This window comes from Panicum hallii, chromosome 7, assembly GCF_002211085.1.
Source record: "Panicum hallii strain FIL2 chromosome 7, PHallii_v3.1, whole genome shotgun sequence".
Taxonomy (NCBI): domain Eukaryota; kingdom Viridiplantae; phylum Streptophyta; class Magnoliopsida; order Poales; family Poaceae; genus Panicum; species Panicum hallii.
The window spans coordinates 11,473,031-11,496,696 of record NC_038048.1 but is presented as its reverse complement, the minus strand read 5'-3'; positions in this window follow the sequence as shown (position 1 = coordinate 11,496,696).

The following is a 23,666-nucleotide window of genomic DNA, read 5'->3' as shown; positions in this document are numbered from 1 at the left end:
CTCATCATTTAATTGGACCATGATGATTTCATCATGAAGGGTTGGTTCAACAATGATATGGTTTAAAGTGCCTTGGGGAATCATTTCCAGAATGAGCTTCCTCATGTTATGACAAAGTGTTTCATGATAGACTTTCACAGTTAAGCAATGGCAATGAGATTTGCGACTGAGTGCATCCGCTACTACATTGGCTTTGCCTAGGTGATAATGCACCTCGAGATCATAATCTTTGATTAACTCCAACCATCTTCTTTGTCTCATATTCAGATCAGCTTGGGTGAAGATATATTTGAGACTTTTATGGTCAGTGTAGATATTGCAATGAGTGCCCATAAGATAGTATCTCCATATCTTTAGAGCATGAATGACAGCTGCTAGCTCGAGATCATGTGTTGGATAATTCTGTTCATGAGGTCGAAGAGCTCGTGAAGCATAGGCAATGACTTTGTTATATTGCATAAACACACAAGCAAGACCAGTGCGGGATGCGTCACAATGAACATCGAACAGCTTGGTATTATCGGGTTGAGCCAAGACTGGGGCTATAGTCAAGTGTTCATGAAGAGTGTGGAAAGCTTTTTCACACTTCTCACTCCACACAAACTTCACCCCTTTCTTCAACAGTTCCATCATAGGCTTAGCAATTCTTGAGAACTCCGGAATAAAGCGACGATAATAACTGGCTAAACCTCAAAAATGGCAAATCTGATGAACGGAGGTGGGAGGTTTCCAATCCATCACCTCTTGTACTTTGCTAGGATCGACAGCTATGCCTTCGTTGGAAATAGTATGGCCCAAAAATTTCACACTGTCTAGCCAGAATTCACATTTGGAAAACTTAGCATAGAGCTGATAGTATCTAAGACGCTGAAGAACAATGCACAAGTGCTTAGCATGGTCTTCCTCATTCTTGGAATAAATAAGGATGTCATCAATAAAAACCACGATGAACTTGTCAGGCTCAGGCATGAATACTGAATTCATGAGATACATGAAGTAGGCAGGAGCTTTTGTGAGACCAAAAGACATGACCAGATACTCATATAGCCCGTATCGTGTGGAAAAGGCAGTCTTAGGGATTTCACATGGTGAATCTTGATCTGATGATAGCCAGAGTGCAGATCAATTTTTGAGAAGACTAACTCCCACTAATTGATTGAAGAGAACATCAATGCGGGGAAGTGGATATTTATTTTTGATTGTCACCGCATTGAGAGGTCGGTAGTCCACACACAGCCTCAAACTATCATCCTTCTTCTTCACAAATAGGGCTGGGCAACCCCAAGGTGATGCACTAGGATGAATGAAGCCTTTGTCTAGAAGTTCTTGAAATTGTATTTTTAGTTGGGGCAATTCTTTGGGTGACATTCTATAGGGTCTTTTTGAGATAGGTGCAGTGCCTGGCTGAGTTTGATAATGAACTCAATGTCCCTATCCGGTGGCATTCCTGGCAAGTCATCTAGAAAAACATCAGCATACTCGTACACCACCGGAATTTTCTCTAACTTGGATTCAATCTTGATGAAGGCGCATGTATTTGTGCATTCTCAGAATGGAAAATAAAGAAAAGAGGCTCCCTAGATTGGGGACTTGATTTCAACGGCCCTTGAAGGAATATCTAACGTCACCCCATGTCAAGTCATCTAGTACATTCCTAAAATAATGTCCATGCCTTCAAGTGCCAAAAGGATGAGAACAGTTTTGATAGTTTTACTACTCAACTTGATCGATACGTGCCTTTTGATTTGGTTGGAAGCAATTTTACCACCTGGTGTTGATATCATGTATGACCCTTTTGTGTGACAAAAATCTAAGCCCACTTTTGCACCAAATTTTGCAATAATAAAACTATGGGATGCACCAGAATCAAATAACATAACTGCAGGCTTGTTGCGGATAGAGAATGTATCCGACATCACTGGTGCTCCTTCTGGAAGTTCTGCAAGAGTGGTGAAATTAATCTGCCCTTGCTTGACCTAAATAGTCTCCCTCTTGCCTTTGTTCGTATTGTTCTGGTTAGAGCCTTGGCCCTGATTTAGTTGTCTGGCCTGGGGGCATTCTCAAGCAAAGTGGCTAGAACTCCCACAATTAAAGCAATGATTTGCATTGTTAGGATGAACTGGTGGTGGACAATTTGGCCTTGAGCCAGTCTACTGAGGAATAGAGAAACGTGTGACACCCAGCTGCTGTGGGGGCTTGATAACCCAACGCCCTTGTTGAGGGGCCTTCTGAGGAGCTTTAGGCGTAGCATTCTGCACTAAGCGATACCTCTATGGTGGAGCACTAGAGGGTCCAGCTGGTGCCTTCCTCTTCTTCTCAGTACAGTGAGCCAAGATACAGTCTTCCTGAGTGATTGCCAGATTGACTAGCTCATTGTAAGTATCTGCCTGGATGGGGTTCAAGCGATCCTTGAGCTTAGTACTAAGGCCTCTATGGAAGCGGTCATGCTTCTTAGCATCGGTGTTAGCGTGATAGCCCACGTACTGACAAAGGTTATTGAAAGCCTGGACATACTGGAGTACGGTGTGGGTACCCTAAGTGAGAACCAGGAATTCATTCAATTTTCTTTCCATGAGCCCTTCTGGAATTTGATGGGCTCTGAAGGCATTCTTGAATTCGTCCCAAGTGACAACATGATTGGGTGGGAGCATGGCGAAATAGTTGTCCCACCAAAGGCGCGCGGTACCGCAAAGTTGTTGCACGGCAAAATGGGCCTTATTTGCATCGGAACATGGCACCACAAGTAGAGAAAACTTGGACTCGATTGTGCGAATCCAAGCGTCCGCATCCAAAGGTTCCTCCATCTTGTGAAACAGAGGGGGCTGAGTGCCCAGGAAGTTCAGGTAGCCGGCAGCCTGTGGTTGGTGGACATTGTGCCCACCCTGCTGCTGGAGCTGTTGCCCTTGAACGAGTTGGCGGAGCAACTCAGTCTGGGCGGCCATTACTTCCGCCAGATTGGGTGGAGGTGGTGGCGGCTGCTGCGATCTACTACCACTCGAGTTGCCAAAACCATCAGGGTTACTACGTGTTGCTCCAACCATCTGAAATGTGAAAGTTTTTCATTAGCAAAATGATCCATATTATTTCCAAGGTTCAATATGATAAGTGCGGGAAGATGTAGAACTTGAAAGACCATAGATAAACAGTGGACAGAATGCTGCTAGTTACGAGAAAATTCATAACTCCCATTCTGTTCATCAAAATCCTTTTAAATTTTGATAGTAACTAGAAAATTTAGGATTCGACAACTTTGGTATTCAACTCAGATGCTAAATCAAGAGTTCAGATGATCAAAAATTCAATCTTTGCTTCTCTGTTTTGGCTGTTTTTCAGCAGAACGAGATATAGTATTTTGCCTATAACTCTGGTCACAAAAGTCCAATTGGGCTGAAATTTTGTCAGAATGTAGACCATAAAATGGCTAACAGATTTGGTATTCATCACACATCCCAGAAATGCAAGAAAATATGGATGAAAATTCACATAAGTTTTGTGACACCCTAGGTGTCAAAATTGTAAAATATTAGGAAGAGTGTGAAATGTAAATACATTAAATTAAATGAAATTAGATGAATGTGTGAAATTTGAGTGCATATGTGACAATAAGGACTTGTGTGTAATTAGTCAAAAATAAGAGTCCTTTTGTGAAAAATGTTGAGTTACAAAGGTAACTCTCAAATTTACACTAGGGGTTAAAGTGTAAAAATATAAGTCATCATTACATTACCTGAACTTGCAATTAGGTCCAAAATTATAAGAAATTTACCTTCATAAGGACAAAACATTATTAAAGTTGAATTTGGTTCAAAAGTTAAAATTAAAGCTTTGTACTTTGAGTTTTTGAACTTGAACCCTAAAGCAATGTTTTAGGGTTTGAAAAACTCTACAACTTCTATTTTGATCATTTTCTCATCAGGGTTTTGGATCAACGGGAAATTTTACTTTACAGAAGGATCATTGAGGTTTTTGAAAATTGCAAGGAGACCCCTCGGACCCCCCCCCCCTCTTCTTCTTCCTCTGGCACGCTCTGCTCCTCTGCTTCCTCTGCCGCCGGTGCAGTGCACCTCCCCCGGCCGCCGCTGTGCAGCTGCTGCCGCACCACCTCCTGCTTCCACCCTCCCCCACGCGTCACTTGGACGCCAGCCGCTGCCCTAGCTCGCCCCTGCTGGCCCTTTCCCGCGCGCGCCACGCCGATCCGAACGCCGCCCGGCCGACACCTCGCCGCCGCCGTGGCACGAGCCGAGCACCCTCTCCGGACCTCTAATCTCCTGCTCCCGAGCTTCTCCAGCTCGTGACCATTCTATTCTCTGCTTCAACTCTTCCGCACAACACCCCGAGACCCGAGCTCCACTGCGCCCCTTCCTCCGCTCCGGTGACCCCCTGCTCGCCGCGGGCAGCTCACTCCAAGCCTCCCCGCACCACTACAACCCCCTGGGAAGCTTCCCCTCACCTCACTGATACTCCCCGACCACTTCTCGTGACCGAACTCCCGCCGTAACCATCTCGCCGTCGCTACCCCCTCGCCGGTGAGCTCCTGTTTCCATCGAGCCCGTCCTTCCGCCCCTTCTCCGACCGATCCAACTACCCCAATAGCTTCCTCTCCTCTTGTTGCAGCTGCTGAACCAGGACTTGACCGCCCTCCTCACCAGGAAACCTCCCGCCGACGAGCTCCCCTCCGCCGCCGCCTCGGCCACCGTGGGGAAACTCACCTCTGGTCACCCACTCTTCCTCCCAAGCCCACCCCTGGACGCGCCTTGAGCTCCTGATGCTCGTGGGCCAGTCCCTCTCCACCCCCGACGCTGCCCCTCGCCGGGATATGGCCGGCGATGCCCCTGCCCTTTCTTTCCCGACGAGCAAGGACTCAATTGCTTTGATTTCAAACTTTCTAGGGTTCTGTTTGTAAAATTCCAGTCCCTCCCCCCTAATTCAAAGCTGTGAACTACAAAAATGTGTAGAAAATTGTAGAAAATTCAGAAAAATGTCAAACCAGTTGGGTTTGAATCCTTGAGTTAAATTTGACTACTTTTATATAGGGGTTTTGAACTGAATATGTTTGGATTTTGATCTAGGTTAAATAATAGGAAATAGGTACTTTAATTAGATCTTTTAATCCATAGTTGTGTTGTAGCTGAATTTTGGAACTTAGGTTGTATGTAACATGTGTAGTTCTGTGTAAAAATTTCGAGTTCTTTACTGCTCAATTGCTTAAAAATTCGAGTACCTTTGTTGTATGTTGATGGAATGCTTAGATTTTATTTTAAGGATGCTTCCATTAGTGTTTATATCTGAAATTTATACCCTAACTTCCTTTTCGCATGTGTAAACTATAGTAAAAATATTAGGATTAATAGTAGGCTATACACCAAGTTATGGATCTATGCTTATTTTCAAAGATAATTCATTTATGCTAGTTTTTATTCATGAAAAATTATGAAAATATTTTGAGGTGTTGTTCTTGAGTAGTGCAACCTGTTCACAAAAACCCAGGACAAAATCTTGTATATATCTATAGTTATAAATAACTCTTAATACATTAGTGCTGTTGTTAATTATTCTTGTAGCATAATTTCTATGAAGATAAAATCTTGATAAGTTTACAGTAGCTTAAACATAGCTTTATCTGTAATTAATAAAAGTTTCAACCCCCGTGCTATAGTAGTCTGTTTTGTAAAAAAAATGAAACATGTTGTCTAATGTAGCTAACTAGATTAGTTTATACTCGATAAATGACTGCCCAGTAGAAGAGTAAATGATATGTTTGATGAGTAAGCTATGTTTTCATTGGATTGCAACTTTATCGTGAGGTGAAATGAAAATATATGCATCTCTTAAACTACATCTTTGCATATCATATAGACTCAACTACCCTCGCCGACGGAGACTACGAACTACTCCCGGAACCAGGAGTGGAAATTTCTGAAGACCCCGGGAACGTTGTTGGAAATCTAACTGAAGCTCCGAACCAAAGTTCGGAAAACTTTGACACTTCTGCCCCTAGCCCCGCCAACGAAGGCAAGCCCCGGACATTAACCGGCTACTTTATTTACACTGCAATCTATAATTATATATATATATATACTTGTGCATTAAGTTCTTAGAAGTTGTCTGAAAACCCTAGTTGCATATTCCTAGGAACCGATGTACTAAATACTACTAGAACCTGAGTCCGAATAGCTGCTATGCTAATAGGATCGGTAGAAGTCGGGTGATTTCCTGTCACTCCCACGATATAGGAATTGCTATGTTTACATTCCTATACTCACTATAAGGATGATGGACGGGATTTATGTGAAGTATTATGGTTGAGATGATACCCTGTCTGTGTTGATGAATTTGGCTAAGGTCGTAGTGTGTGGTAGCGGTGGTTAAGCGTTTGAAAGTACTAGCCACATGCCGCGAAATATGGTAAGCGGTAAGCCTAGTAACCAATCGGCCCGAGGAGTGGAAATACCTCCCACCACTCGTATTTGGTTTTCCGGTTACTCGCTTCGACGTGTGGGAATACGTGTTGCAGGGCAACCAGGAGTATGGTCATGTCGTGCTACAGAGATACATCCTGCACATTGAGTGTGCGTGTGGTCCTGCAGTCGCTTGTGGTGGATCTGATCCACGAGTCCGAATGAAAGGCAAACGGTTGCTTCAGAATGATCTCTGGATGTTCCAAGCGTGTGAGTTAGGTTTACCCTTGCAAGGCTGAAATTCGATTCAGGAATCGTCCGTTTCTCGCGGAGATTGAGACTGCTTGATCCCTTTGCCACATAGAGTAACAAGAGCAACCTTATGTTTATCAAAGATGATGTTTGTTTAAAAGATTCTACTATGTTTGAATAGTTATATTTGCTTACCTAGAATGAATAATCAACTAGAACCTGAAAGCTAAAATTTGAAAGTAAGGATCTACTCTTTATTGCTTTTCAGCTGAAAACTAAACCCAGAACCATTTAAAGCCTTCATAGTCTAGTTACATGGCTATGTATACCATAAAACGGGTAAGCCTTGCTGAGTATTAGGATACTCAGCCTTGCATTGTAATTTTTGTTCCAGGTAATCCCCCTGAGGACTCTACTCTACTTGTGCCATGGCCTTATGCTCCGCCCGATGGTTGGTCTGTGGAATGGGACCCGTCCCCGGCCAACACTGATCATACCGAGTGATGTCATGCCAGGGCTTAGCATGATATCCGTACTGGTGACGTGTATAGTTGTCGTATTTTAAACTCCGCTGCCGTGAACTTGAAAACTTCGAACTGGTTTGTAATAAATTCTATCAGTTTAGGAACTGATACTACTAATGAAAAAATTCTTGTAATATAAATGCTTGTGATGTAAAATATGATGGCAGTTGTATCTCTGGACTTGCTTTCGTGCGAGGTACCTTGTTTGATCATGCATTCGGTGGTTTATCGGGACGTTACCCGACAGGCCAAGGGGTTACACCGTTTGAAGTATGTTGGAGCCCTTAAGAGTGGACTTGCGTACTTGAGCCGGTGTAATTCAGGTTGGTTCTGCCACAAGTTTCTGCAGCAGAACACCAACAGCTTGGCCAAGCATTACAAACAAACTATGTCCTTAGCCATGCCCTACATGATTAGAGTGTTCATATGGTCAAGCTCACTCATTACCAAAAGAGGTACTCAACTCTCTTAGTTATCCTATTACAACACTTTCCAAAAGTTAGGCTACACTATCGAGGAGTATATGCAAAAGTCTTCCAACAATCATCATCTAAAAGTCGTCGAGTTCGTTGATGGATGACTCGCTGCTCATGGCAGAGTGAGCTCCCATGAGTAGTGGCTGCGGGGCCTCACCCTCGTAGTCCATGTTGGAGACTCCCTCCATCTCCTCAAGGTCCTCCTCATTACCATCCACATCCATCACATCAGGAGGGGCATCCTGAGCTTCCTCCTGTGCATGGTGCATCGCAATGTGCTCATTGGCATCATCCAACTCAATGTTCAGGTCGTGAATTTGATCCTCCAAGAACTCAATCATGGCATCTCTCTCGCCCATGACAGCGTCATGCTCCTAGATTTGGCCCTCAAGTTGGCCAATACGAGCATCCCTATCCTCGAGATCCCCGGCAAGCTCCTGAATCTGCTCATCCCTTGTGTCTGCGATCATGTAGTAGGCCTGAGTAAGGTTAGTGGCCTGCGCAAACCCCTAACTCAGAAGAGCTTGGAGATGGTACAGAAGTCAGGACGGTCTCCTAAGCGTGAAAGTCCGCCAGGTAGTCCATGTGTTGCATCCTGTCAAGCCACATGGGATCGTCGTCCTGAACAGCACGAACAAGCCAATGGGAGCCAAGGTGACCTCCATAGGGTGCTACTCACAAAAGGTGGTGAGCGCCCTCATGGCGGCAGTCTCCCAAGTGTCAACAAGGTGGCAACTCATAGCCTCGATCTCCAAGGCGGGACACTCCGGGTGTGCTGGGGGCGGAAGGAGAGTCATGTGCACTTGGCACCAAGTAACTCCCATCTCCATGAACTCCCGTCCCATGTAGCGGGGAGGACTGGGATAGCCCGCGGCGCTCAAAACGTCCCACAAAATGGAGGGAAGACCCTCCCAGTGAAGGCACTCTGATTGCACACATCCTTCCTCATCCACCCCCATAACGACGGGGTCGGCAATCTGAACAAAAAGATCAAATGGGTGAGACAACGAAAAACTAATGGACAGATAGTAACCGGATTCGGGATAGTGTATTAAAATAGCCATAACTTAAAAGGTTGATGCTCAAAAATTCTCACATTTTACCAGAACATTCCTAAGAAAATTGTGCACAACTTTTCTAGTCAACCCTTGGGCTAGACTCTAAAATGGTCATATACTTAAAGTTTTCTCGTACTGTCTACCTAGAATTTTCGGTGGACACAAAGCTAGTGTTTTGTCTACCAGAAAATATCAAATCAACCAAAAACTACGAAATTTTAATAGTAAATTGTCAATCAAGTTTAAAACAAGTTTGGTATTGAACATTTCTATAGAAAACTTCTCTAAGAGGGTTGAAAAATTCATGTGCCCGAAGTGCTCAAAACAGGCAGAAAGACTGAGGTGTGGAAGTTTCTAGTGTTGCCTACTGAGTTCTAATCCAAAATTTTCCAAATTTTGACAGCATGTAGTAGACAAGTTTTTGAGCAAATTTCTCAATGTGAACTTCTACATATAAGGTTATTTTATATGTCCAATAAATTCATCTTCCTAGATATGGCAGAAAGTGACTGATTTCTAGATAAGCCTTATGTGATTGATAATCATGCACAAGTGTAAACCTTATCGTTCTCAACCATTTCATGAGCAATTTGATTCAGTTTCAATGTAACATGAGGCATGCACATCCTATCCGTCCTCACAAAATAAAACAATTACCAAATAACTTTGGACTTATGGGGTTAGCACCAGTGGCATATACAGTACGTCTCTCTCTATATTAACTAGCTGAGATCTAACCGTTCTTAACTTAATGTATGTGCGGTTAGTGTACCTGCAGAAGATTGACCAAATATATATATCGAACCGTCCATGATAGTACTCACGAAAGCATCCACATTCAGTACCATTCACTATACATTTTATGACCAATTTGATTCAGTTTCAATGTAACATAAGGCCTGCACATCCTATCCGTCCTCCCAAAATAAAATAATTACCAAATAACTTTGTGTAATATCCAAGTAGTTAGACAACTAGATAGTAAGTTTGGATGTATTGTATGTATGCATGATATGGTGTATACAAGTTGTATAAAGCAATAGGGGTATATTTGTAATTCATGAATTTTATAAGTCTCTATGTGCAATTGTGTAAAAATGCTATTAAATGTTAATTCAAATGACCATAGAGAAGAAAAGTACAAATATTAAGTTAAAACTATGAAAAAAAATAGACTTTTGTTGGAAACTAAGGACCTATGCGTAATTAACACAAAAGTATAAGGGTTTTACATGTGAAATGGTTAAAAGATAAAAGTAAAACTCAGATTTACTTAAGGGCTAAAATGTAAAAAGGACTAGTAATGATTACTGCAGGCAATCTTGCAAAAAGACCCTAAACATTAAAGCATTTTGTTTCAATTATAACAAAAAGTATATAAATTGAGTTGTGTTCAAAAGTTTAAAATAAAACTGTATCCTTTGAGATTTTGAACTTGAACCCTAAAGCATTCTTGTAGTATTTGAAATTCTCTACAACTTTGCTTTAGACATTTTTCTCATTAGGATTTTGTAGCAGTAGGAAATTTTAGTTTACAGAGGGGTCCCTGAACTTTTTGGGAAATTGCAAACGGGTCCTTCTAACTCCTGCTTGCTTCGTCTTCCTCTGTCCACGCCGCTTCTCCCTCTGCTCTGCTCCTGCCGCCGCCGCTCACCGCCGGCGCCGCGCCGTAGGTTCCACCTCCAGCCTCTGCAAGTATCCACATGTCACCTCCTTCCTTTCCCGGTCCATTTCCTCTCCCCTGGTGGCCCCTTGCGCGCGCGCCACGACGACCCCGAGCCTTCGCCGGCTGCCACCTCCTCGTCGCCGTGGACAGCCCACCACCGCGCCTTAACTTCCTCTCTCTCGCGCGCAGCAGCATTACCCTCACCCCTACGTTCTATTCCTCCCGTTCCAGAGCCCAATTCCGAGCGCTCGACCCACATTCCTCTGCCGCCGTCTCCTCTAGCTCCGGCCGCGCACGGCACGCCTGTGGGCAGCCCACACCAGACCTTCTCCGTCCCAATCAACCTTTGCACAAGCTTCCTCGTAGCTTACTGGTGCTCGACGACCCTCTGTTGCGTCCCAATTTCCACTGGAACTTCGCCTCCGACGAGCGCCGCCGTCGCCGCCTTCGGCCTCACCGTGGGCAGTTCGCTCCAGGCCGTCCCACGCCACCACAGTACCTTAGCCAGCACTACATCACCGCTACGAAGCTCTCCGACCCATCAATTTGAATCCTAAGGCTTTACATCGGCTCCCCGACGATCGCCGGCCTTTCTCCTCACCACCGCCGCCACTGTCTTCGAAGGTTACCACTCGTCCGACCTGCGTGCTCTCAATTGACTACACCTATACCTTCCCCACATCGTAATGGTTCTCGTGCGCAGGTTCCCTGCCGACATCGATCGCCGGAGCACCGTCACCGTCATTGACCCCTCCGCCACCACTTCGGGTCCCCGTCGAGATCTATCATTCCGACCACCCCAGCCCTCGACACGTGGTGCCACAGAACCCTCATGAGCTCCTGCGCCCTTTCCTGCCCTTGGACCTCGCCGCCGGTGACCGCCGTCACTGGAACACGGCCGTCCCCGCCTTGCTCTGCTTCGGTCCCCAGCTTAAGGACCTCGGGTTAGAAGAATCAAAAATCCAGGGGGTTATGTGCATAGCTTTAGACTCAGAGGAATAGTAACCAAAGGACCTCTTGTGTAATTTATGCTGCCAACTTAGAAATGCTATAACTATTAGAGGAAAATTCATAAAAATGCAAACCAAATTTTGTTGGAATCCTTAGATAAAGATCTACAATATTACTTAAGGGATCAACTTCAGTTTCGGAATGTTTGATAATCTAATTTAATTGTTAAGTTTAGTTATTTGTAGGCTTAGGAAATGCATAGTAATTCATAGAAAAATGATAAAGTGGTAAAACCAGTGATGTTAATTTCCTTTTAACATGTAGAATTGAAGAAAAATAATTATCCTAGTATTCCAGTATTATTTCCTTAATATACAAATATTAATTAGAAATAATATGTAGTTCACTTTGTATATTTAATAATTACACATTTAAATGCTCAAAAATCATGGAAATATTTTAGGGTACTGTTCCTTAATAGTATAACATGTGATTAAATTTCCAACCAAGGGTTAGGTGTCAAACAAATTGGACATAGTTTATGTAGTCCATAATATAATAGTAACTTAAAGTTCATATAAACAATTAGTGTAATCAATGAATAAGGCCATTTAATCTAGTTGTTAGGAACCACCCCAACCAGTTGCCCCATGCCACTAGTTAGATATTTAACGTAGTTGAGTTTGCTGTTTAATGTATCTAAGTAAGATAGTTAGTACTCGATAAATGACTGCCCAGTACAGGGTAGTTAGGGTATTTATCGAAATGTAATGTTCTTTTATTTGGATTACAACTTTATCGTGAATTAAAATAAACGTATATGCATTCCATAAGTTATACCTTTGCACATCATGTAGAATCGACCACTCTCGCTGACGGGGATTATCAGCTGATTCCGGAACAAGAAGGAGATTATTCTGAAGACCCCGGGAATCTCGTCGCGGATTTCTCTGAAGCCCCGAACCAAGGTTCGGAAGAAAATAATTTGACTAACCCCAGCCCCACCAGCGAAGGCAAGCCCCGGACATAACCTACTATTTTTATTACACTGCACTCTATATTTATCTATGTATTCTATGCATTAAGTTCATAGGAATTGTTTGAAACCCTAGATGCATAAATCCTAGGAACCAATATATTGAATCATAGCACTTGAGTCCGAGTAGATGCTATGCTTATAGGACCGGTAGAAGTCGAGTGATTTCCTGTCACTCGCGCGATATAGGAGTTGTAATGTTTACATTCCTATTATCACTATAAGGATGACGGACGGGAGTTTTGTGAGGTATCATGGTCAAGATGATACCCCGTCTGTTTTGATGAATTCGATAAGGCTGCAATGTGTGGTAGCGGTGGTTAAGCATTTGAAAGTACTAGCCACATGCCGTGAAATATGGTAAGCGGTAAGCCTAGTAACCGATCGGCCCGAGGAGTGGACATACCCCCCCCCCCCACCACATGTATTTGCTTCTTTTGGTTACTTAGTTCGACGTGCAGGAATACGTGTTGCTGGGCAACCAGGAGTACAGGTTTTGTAGTCGCGCTACAGACGTACATCCTGCACTTTGGAAGTGCGTATGGTCCTGCAGTCGCTTGTGGTGGCACTGATCCACGAGTCGGAATGAAAGGCAAACGGTTGCTTCGGAACGACCCTTTGGTGTTCCAAGCGTGTGTGTTAGGTTTACCCTTGCTAGGTTTGAAATTCGATTCAGAATCGTCCGTTTCTCGCGGAGATTGAGACTGCTTAATCCCTTTATCACATAGAGTAACAAGAGTAACTTTGTAATTATGAAAGATGATGTTTGATTAAAGATTCTACCATGTTTGATTAGTTATAGGTGCTTACCTAGAATGGTTAATCAACTAGAACCTGAAAACTAAAAGTTGAAAATAAGGATCTACTCTTTGTTGCTTTTCAGCTGAAAACTCTACCCAAAACCTGAAAAGCCTGCATAAGTCTAGTTCTGGGCTAAAGTATACCCAATCCCGGGTAAGCCTTGCTGAGTATTAGTATACTCAGCCTTGCTTTTGTTAATCTACTTCAGGTAATCTTCCTGATGAGCTAGCTTTCATTACACCGTGGCCCTACCCCTTGCCTGATGGTTGGTCCGTGGAGTGGGATCCGTCCCCGGCCAACATAGATCCCGCCGAGTGATATTATGCCAGGGCTAGCATAATATCTGTAATAACGACGTGTACAATGTTTACGCTTTTTAAACTCCGCTGCTTTGACTAAAAACTTATACCTGTTTTGTAATAGTCTCTCTTCAGTGGGAGCTAATGATACTTTGTATATTTTTGTAATATAACTGCCTGTGGTGTAAAAATATATTGGCATTATATCTCTGGACTCACCTTCGTGTGAGGTACCTTGTTGGATCCTGCGTTCGGTGGTTTATCGGGATGTTACCCGACAGGCCAAAGGATTATACCGTTTGAAGCACGAGGTAGCCCTCAAGAGAGGACTCGCGTACTTGAGCCGGTGTAATTCAGGTTGGTTCTGCCACACTTTGGACTTACGGGGTTAGCACCGGTGGCATATATAGTATGTCTCTCCCTATATTAACTTAATGTATGCGCAGTTACTGTACCTGTAGAAGATTGAACGAATATATATATCGAACCTTCCGTGCTGATACGCACGAAAGCGTCCACATTCATTACCGTTCACTGTAGAAACAACATCCGTCAATTCCCGCCGTATGGACAATGTTAGCATACGCTACCGAGATAGCGTATTTAAGGGGGTACCGTCACTTAATGAGATGGGGGTATGAACAACATCGCCATACCCTGCGGCAAACCTTTACTCCCAATATAATCAACGAATAGTTGGTATATTGGCAGCATCTCAAGTAAGCCACTGCTCGAGGGCAGCGTTCGGCTCGTGTTACCGATGTGAGGGTCAAGCTCTCTCAGTTGACTTAGGATCCTTACCTTCTTACCTTAGCATTGAGTGCATCGTTATAGAAATTAAAGGTTGGTTGTACACAAAAGTAAGTTTTGACAGAAAGTAATATGCTGTAAGTCAGTTATATATAATATAGTTAAGATAACCACCTAGTTACTTCCCATCATCCTCTAGAGCTTTACGAACTAGGCGTCATCCTTAATGAACCAACGTATTTTTTAAACGCGATTTTTGTGGTCAAGTTTTACAAAAATATTTGTTTCAGGCTTATTGTACTCTCTAGTGTATGTATTTTGGCTCTAGTACCAGCTGTGGCAGAATCGCGTGAGTTAATCCGGCTTACGTGTGTGAATCATCACCATAAAGGCAATCTGATCTAACACGCACTTAAAATGGAGTAAAACGACAATCTGTCGGGTAACATCCCGATGCAATCACTGGAATTTCGATCAAAACAATGCATACATATAGCCCACACGAAGGTGAGCCCAGAGATTACAACAATCTACAAATTTTACTTCACAGTGTTCAACATGAATTATTATTACAAACCAAGTTCAAAAATATTTATAAACAAGTACTTTCAGAGTTTAATAGTGCAGCGGAAAATAAGCAAAAGTTCTAACAACGATACAAGATATCATGATGAAGCTCGTACATGAAATCATTCAGCGTTATCATCATTGGATGGGGACGCATCCCATTCCACCGACCAACTAGGAGGAAGAGTACATAGCCAAGTCAAAACTAGCAACCATATCCTCAAAGATCTCATCTGAAAATAAAGCCACAAGTACTCAGCAAGGCTTACCCGACTATTGGTATATACTAAGCCAACTCCTAGACATGCAAGGCTTTTGGCCTGAGAGGTTTGCTTTTGCCAAAAAGCAACAAAGGGAAGGTCCTTCATTTCAGATTTTAGCTTCAAGATTCTAGTTTGATTAACCATCCTAGATGAGCAACTATCCAACATCACACATGGTGGATAGAATTAATTTAAGCAGCCAACAATATTAATCACCATCATCATTGTTCCACTTCTTACTCTATGTGGTAAAAGGGTTAAGCAGTCTCAATGGCCGCGAGAAACAGACGATTCGAATCGTATTTCTCAACCTTGTAATTGGAAACCTAAACACACGCACGGGGCCCAGATGAGTCACCCATACAACTTTTCCCCTTTCTTTTCAGGTTGTAGATGAGGGCCACCCCCTTGAGTACAGACGTCCATGAACCACGGAACGAAGCTGGGCTGTGGCTACTCTTACACTTACCATGTGCCTATGGAAACAAAGTCAAGACGGTGAGGGTAAAGTCCACTCGCCGGTCCAATCAGGTACTTAAGCTTACTGATTATCATATTCTCAGCATATGGTTAGTACGTTCAAAAACATAACCACCACTACCACACAACATGACCTTAGCCAGTTTTGCTACACAGATGGGGCCTCAAACATCAACATAAACATCATACTATAGCCCCGCCCGTCTATCTTATGATTCCAATATAATTTAAACAGTCAAATCCTATTTTCTCGCGAGTGATAGAAAATCATTCGATTTCTACCGGAGTCCTATTAGCATAGCACTCTAACGAATTATACAACTAGTGTTTAATCATGGGTACCTAAGATCATGCAACTATGGTTTTCATTCAACTCCTATAACTTAATGCACAAGTAAAAGGAGTAATAAGTTGCATAATTTGAAAATAACACGATTCATGCTCCGGGGCTTGCCTTCTTGAGCAAAACTAGCCTTGGGCTCTTCTAAACTTTGGTTCGGATCTTCGATGATTTTAGTTAGATTAAGCTGAGCTTCCCGCTGCTCAATCTCGGACTCGGGCGCCAACTCGTACGTTCCAACAGCAAGAGAAGTCGATTCTATATGAATGCACATGTATGAGTTGTAAAGCACTTCATTTTCTTTTCCTTGGGTAGTCATTTATCGAGCATTATCTAGATTAACTAACTTTATTAAGTAAGTAAGTGAAGGATTTTATCATTTTATAAACAACCATTTCTCAAAAGTAAGCATGGATTAAAAAAACTATTAGAGATAGTTTCTGGTGTTGAGATTTTATGCAGAGCACATTACTTAAGTACAAACTCACTATAAAATTTCCAGCTATTTTCATTCAGCAGATTAGTCATAAAAAATACGTTAAACAGCTACTACTAGGATCAAGATCCATTTATACAGAACAAACATGCAAAGACTGGTGCTCAACATTTTACTGAGTACTCCTAAACTTATGGAGAGTCTATCAAACCCGGGGCCACGGGACTGTATACATAACATAGTTTAAACAGGCTTAAGAGATAAAGTCCGTCTTATCTCTTATTTATCTCATTTATCTCTTATTTGTTCCGTATGAATAGGAGATAAAGCTAGTCGGTACAGAAGAAATCTACTCGAGTTGTATTCGGTTACGATTCCTTATCTAGTATTGGACTAGGATTCTTATAACCCTGACCTCCTTGATATATAAGGGGGGGCAGGAACCCATTCAAGGCAGATCATCAAGATCATTCTACACCCAAGGGAATACAAACCACCACACAGGATATAGGGTATTACGCATCTTGCGGCCCGAATCTGTCTAAATCTTGTGTTTCTTGTACCTTCGAGTTTCTAATCTCGGCGTCTCCTCACCTAAACTTACCACCTCGGGTATATACTTCGGTGGGTAGCTGGTAAAACACCAACAGAGTCTATTGTAAATTTTTCAAATTTTAGTGTGCAAGATACAAAGCATAGAAAATAAGTCAAGATACATCTACATCAATCAGGATTTATTTCTATAGGCAGTTTCACAAAGTTTCTGTGTCTCAAACATTTCCAGCATGATAATCTAATAAAAAATGTCCTCAGGTAAAAATATCATAATTTTCTAAGTACAGAAACTATTTATACTGATTTAATGTGTTCATTCATTGCAAAAGTTACTTGAGCAAGATCTAGTGGATCATGAAAGTCTAAACTTTTCCTACAGTATCTAGCCATCACTATAACACTACTGTAAAAGTTGAACTTCATGAATCACAATATAACACCTAGAACAAATACATTTATTTACACATGGCATAGAAAAAGATCTAATAAAATCTATAGCTAGAGTTGTGAAATTTTGATACATAGCTCATCTCCGAGATACTAAAAAACTGTCCAAAAATCTCCAACAGTGCATGTCCATAACTTGAGATCCAATTAAGCGCTAATAAAACTAGTTCTTAATCTAGAGCTAAAAATATACAGAAACTGCACGAGGTCATGTAAGCAAAGTGGTAGATCTTGTTGCAAGGATTTGCAAACATTTTAGTTTGCATTTTTAGGATTTATCTATGATTTTTAAAGGAATTTACAAGTTCACTATTTTTTAAAACAAAATGAAAACAAGGCCTCGCAGATAGGTCCCTGACTTTTGCAACAAGAACCCTACGAAGATCTAATTTCTTGCAATGTGGTAAGCGGTAAGCCTAGTAACCGATCGGCCCGAGGAGTGGACATACCCCCCACCACATGTATTTGCTTCTTTTGGTTACTTAGTTCGATGTGCAGGAATACGTGTTGCTGGGCAACCAGGAGTACGGGTTTTGTAGTCGCGCTACAGACGTACATCCTGCACTTTGGAAGTGCGTATGGTCCTGCAGTCGCTTGTGGTGGCACTGATCCACGAGTCGGAATGAAAGGCAAACGGTTGCTTTGGAACGACCCTTTGGTGTTCCAAGCATGTGTGTTAGGTTTACCCTTGCAAGGTTTGAAATTCGATTCAGAATCGTCCGTTTCTCGCGGAGATTGAGACTGCTTAATCCCTTTATCACATAGCGTAACAAGAGTAACTTTGTAATTATGAAAGATGATGTTTGATTAAAGATTCTACCATGTTTGATTAGTTATAGGTGCTTACCTAGAATGGTTAATCAACTAGAACCTGAAAACTAAAAGTTGAAAATAAGGATCTACTCTTTGTTGCTTTTCAGCTGAAAACTCTACCCAAAACCTGAAAAGCCTGCATAAGTCTAGTTATGGGCTAAAGTATACCCAATCCCGGGTAAGCCTTGCTGAGTATTAGTATACTCAGCCTTGCTTTTGTTAATCTACTTTAGGTAATCTTCCTGATGAGCCAGCTTTCATTACGCCGTGGCCCTACCCCTTGCCTAATGGTTGGTCCGTGGAGTGGGATCCGTCCCCGGCCAACACAGATCCCGCCGAGTGATATTATGCCAGGGCTAACATAATATCTGTAATAACGACGTGTACAATGTTTACGCTTTTTAAACTCCGCTGCTTTGACTGAAAACTTAAACCTGTTTTGTAATAGTCTCTCTTCAGTGGGAGCTAATGATACTTTGTATATTTTTGTAATATAACTGCCTGTGGTGTAAAAATATATTGGCATTATATCTCTGGACTCACCTTCATGTGAGGTACCTTGTTGGATCCTGCGTTCGGTGGTTTATCGGGACGTTACCCGACAGGCCAAAGGATTATACCGTTTGAAGCACGAGGTAGCCCTCAAGAGAGGACTCGCGTACTTGAGCCGGTGTAATTCAGGTTCGTTCTGCCACAGCTGGTATCAGAGCTAACAAGTATACCCTGGAGATATAATTAGCCTTAAAAAGTCATTTTTAGTATAAAAATTGATTAATCAAGTATTTGCGAACTACGTTGGTTCGTTAAGGATTATGTATAGTACGTAAGCCCTAGGGTAATGTTATTAAGGGAATTAGAGGTGGCTGTAACATATATAAATAACTCTAGCTTCCAGCATTATTTTTCTGTTGAAACTTAATTTCATGCACAATTCAACCTTACTTTCTGTAACGACATCTTCGATCGTGAGGTAAGAAGGTAAGGATCCTCAGCCAACTGAGGGAGCTTGGTCTTCCCGTCGGTGATGCGAACCGAACGCTTTTTCTCAAGCAGTGGCCTACTTGAGATGCTGCCAATGTGCCAACTTCGATTGACTACATTGGGAGTATATGGTTCGGCGCAGGGTATGGCGATCGCTGTTCATACCCCCGCATTTTGCGGTACCCCGTGAATACGTTATTTCGATAACGTATGTTCACGTTGTCTGTACAGCGGTAATTGTACAGATACTATTTCTATAGTGAACAGTAATGAATGGGAACGCTTTCATGACATGCTGGCATGAAAGGTTCATTGGATATATATATTGTGATTTTCTGCAGGTACACTAACCACGATTACGAAACTAGGACGGATAGGGTTTATCGACTAGTTAATAGTGAGAGACGTATTTATATTGTGCCACCGTAACTAACCACGTAAGACCAAGATTACTTGGCAGTTAATTTTTGGTTGTGAGATCCATTAGTGCGTGCATGCATAATCCACTAATCAACCAAAATGAATGCTTAATTTTGATGTTTTCTAAGAAATAGGCAACATGTTGGTATTTCCTAGTTTGGGTAAATAGGAATACTTAGTTAAGCTTCTTAGATATCCATCTGATTTCCAGCCTTTGCTGCTATCAGAATCAACTATCTTAATCCAGTTACCTTGTGAGTTCTCAACAGGGTAAATCTATCTTACCATTTGCATTCTTGTCACAGATGGCTGAGACTTCAAATATTCGTTGGGATTGCGAAGGACACGCTCATACCAATGCCTTGCATTGGGAGGGTTTTCCCCGTCTTTTATGGGAGTCACTTCAGATTTTCAGCTATGACACGCCCCCACTTTACGACGGATATGAGTTTGAGGAAGCGGGTGTTCCTCGGTGTAGGGTGAAGATGACTATTCCACAGCATCCCTCTCGCTACTTGTGGCAACCTATCACAATTAACACGATTGGTCACCACCTTGTGGATACCTTTGAGTCTGCAGCACTTGAAGCTATTCATGTCTTCTGTGACTAGCGCCCCGAGGAAGTGGCTGCCTATCCGATTGGTTTATTTCCAGCCACAGATTCTCGTGACCCCGAGTGGACCTTCAGGATCTCCTGCTGCAATCATTTATTGGGAGATCTGTCTCTGGAGACACTGCAGGCTCTTATCCGGTTCATGAACGTGCAGCATCATTATCAGTTGCTGCAACGTTGAAGCATGAACCAGATGTCCACTTTAGCTCAAGCTCACCATGGAACTATCACCCAGCAACTTGATGAGCTGGATGAGCTTCACAATACCATGAGTGCCCAAGTTGACCTGATGGCCCAGCGTGATGTGATCATCAACAATCAGGAGAACCAGATCCACGAGAGGAAGACGGTTATTGGCCAGCGCGATACCATTATTGAATTCCTCCAGGATCAGGTTCAAGATCTCACTATTGAGCTTAATGACGCCATCAACCATATCAACAACCTCCATGAGCAGCCCGTACCACCTGCAATGCCAGAAGGAGATGAGAGTGAGGAAGAAGATGATCCGGAAGAGATTGAGGGTGTTTCAGAGATTGACTCTGAGCACGGGGATCCGGTTCTTAGTCCCTATCACTCTCCCTCGGGCAGTCAATCTTCTGTAGGCAACTTCGATGATTTTTAGTTTAGCAAATCATCGACTATCTAGATGTAACCTATGGGGAGTGTAATAACTTAGGTAGTGAGTACTTTATTTAGATCTCATGCCATTTGTTGTAACATAGATGTCCTGCGTAGAGATCTTTCGGATGTATGATGCGAAGAACAATCAGAACCAGTATTGTAATGTAAGTTTCCTGTTTTATCATCTTGTTCATTATCCTTATGATTCTGAAATGAGATGATTGAATGGAGTATGAGCATTGTTTATCTAAGTCATACATCTTCTGAAATTGGGAGTAAGGCTATATGGTTAATAATGGACATCTCCTTTGTTTCAGATGGTTGGAGCCACGCGCGGAACCCCGGAAGGTTTCCGGGCAGATCAGGCTAGCGGTTCTCAACAACCGCCACCGCCACCTCCTAACCTTGCCGAAGTTATGGCTCGGCAAACTGAACTTCTTAACTTGCTGGTACAAGCACAGCAAAACCAGCAACGTCAACAGTTCAGGGGAGGTCGTGATGACCACAATCCTCCCGTGGCTAGTTACCAAGATTTCCTCAGTACCCAGCCGCCCTTTTTCAGTAAGGCCGAAGAACCCTTGGATGCCGATGCTTGGCTCCATATCATTGAATCGAAGTTCGCTCTATTGACAATACCTTGTGCGGACTCCAGCAAAGCTTCCTTTGCCGCCCAGCAACTCCGTGGTGCTGCTCGGATCTGGTGGGACAATTTCTATGCCATGCAACCGGCAGGGCATGTTATCACTTGGGATGAGTTTCAGGCAGCCTTCCGAGCACATTATATTCCAGAAGGATTGCTAGAGCGAAAGCTAAATGAATTCTTGGCACTTACTCAGGGCACCAGTACAGTCCTGCAGTACGCACAGAATTTCAATCATCTGTGTCAATATGCGGGATATCATGCGGATAACGATGCCAAGAAACAAGATTGTTTCCGTTGAGGCCTTAATACCAAGCTCAAGGAACGCCTGAATCTGGTAAAGGCTAATACTTTCAGCGAGCTGGTTAATATGGCTTTAACTCAAGAAGATTGCATTGTGGCACATCATGCTGAGAAGAAGAGGAAGACTCCTACTGGACCCTCGAGTGCGCAACCACCGAGGTATCGGGTTGTTTCTAACGCACCGCCCAGAGCACCGCAGCGGAATGCCCCAACTGGTAGATTGGTTTTCAGGCCGCCCCAACAGCAAGGAAGGTACAGACCTCCCGTTCCTCCGCAACAACCGCAACAATCTGGCCCTCGGCCAAATGTTCAACAAGTGCCACAAAGGGGCAGCAACTATCGCTGTTTCAATTGTGGAAGCGCGGATCATTTCATCTGAGATTGTTCGCGGCCTAAGAAACCTAATCAAGGGCAGAGCTCTACTCAGGGTAACTAGAACAAGGGCAAGAAACCAATGATGCAAGTTCGGCAAGGACGAATTAACTTCACCACCCTTGCAGAACTTCAAGATGGAGCTCCCGTCACGTCGGGTACATTTTCTATTCACCACAAACCAGTTGTTACTTTATTTGATTCTGGAGCAACACATAGTTTTATTAGTAACAACTGTGGTACCCGACTAGGACTTGATTCTTGTCCTATCCAGGGATCATATATGATCTCTACCCCTGGAGGAAATATTACCTCCAACCAAGTGAGTAGATATGTGCCAATTCAGTTAGGTAGTAAAGAAATCAAAACTGATTTGGTTTTACTAAGTTTGGAGGGTATTGATATTATACTTGGGACCGATTGGATGACTAAACATCGAGTACGGTTAGACATATCTTCCCGAGTTGTTGAAATTGATTCACCCACTATGGGATCACCACCCTTTATCTGCCTCAGCCAGAATGTCTGCACCCATGCACTTATGCGATCACAGATATCAAAGTCAAGGATATTCCTATAGTATGTGGATATCCCGATGTCTTTCCAGACGATTTGCCTGGAATGCCACCAGATAGAGACATCGAGTTTATCATTGAGCTTCAACCGGGCACTGCTCCGATTTCAAAGAGGCCGTATCGCATGCCTCCAAATGAATTAGCAGAACTGAAAATTCAGCTCCAAGATCTTCCTGATAAAGGTTATATACATCCAAGTGCCTCACCTTGGGGTTGCTCTGCTCTCTTTGTCAAGAAGAAAGACGATAGCCTAAGGCTATGTGTCGATTACCGTCCACTCAATGCGGTTACTATCAAAAATAAGTACCCTCTTCCCCGCATTGACATTTTGTTCGATCAGCTAGCCGGAGCTAAGGTCTTTCCTAAGATTGATTTACGCTCTGGTTATCATCAGATTAAAATCAGGCCTAGTGACATTCCGAAAACGGCCTTCTCGACCAGATATGGACTTTATGAATATCTGGTTATGTCATTTGGACTCACTAATGCACCGGCATATTTCATGTATCTCATGAATTCCGTATTTATGCCGGAACTCGATAAATTCGTCGTGGTCTTCATCGATGACATTCTGATATACTCCAAAACCAAAGAAGACCATGCTAATCATTTACGTGTCGTTCTTCAACGACTATGTGATCATCGCCTTTATGCCAAATTCTCGAAGTGTGAATTGTGGCTGGATAGTGTGAAATTTTTAGGACATACTATTTCCAGTAAAGGCATATCAGTTGATCCAACCAAAGTCCAGGAGGTTATGGACTGGAAACCTCCAATTTCAGTCCATCAAATCCGAAGTTTCCTTGGATTGGCGGGATATTATCACCGATTCATTCCAGATTTCTCCAAGATAGCTAAACCCATGACGGAGCTACTTAAGAAAGAAGTTAAGTTCCGTTGGGATGATAGGTGTGAGGAAGCATTTCACACCTTGAGAAAACTTCTGACGACTGCTCCAGTACTAGCTCAGCCAGATAATACTCAGCCTTTTGATGTCTATTGCGATGCTTCTGGAATTGGCCTTGG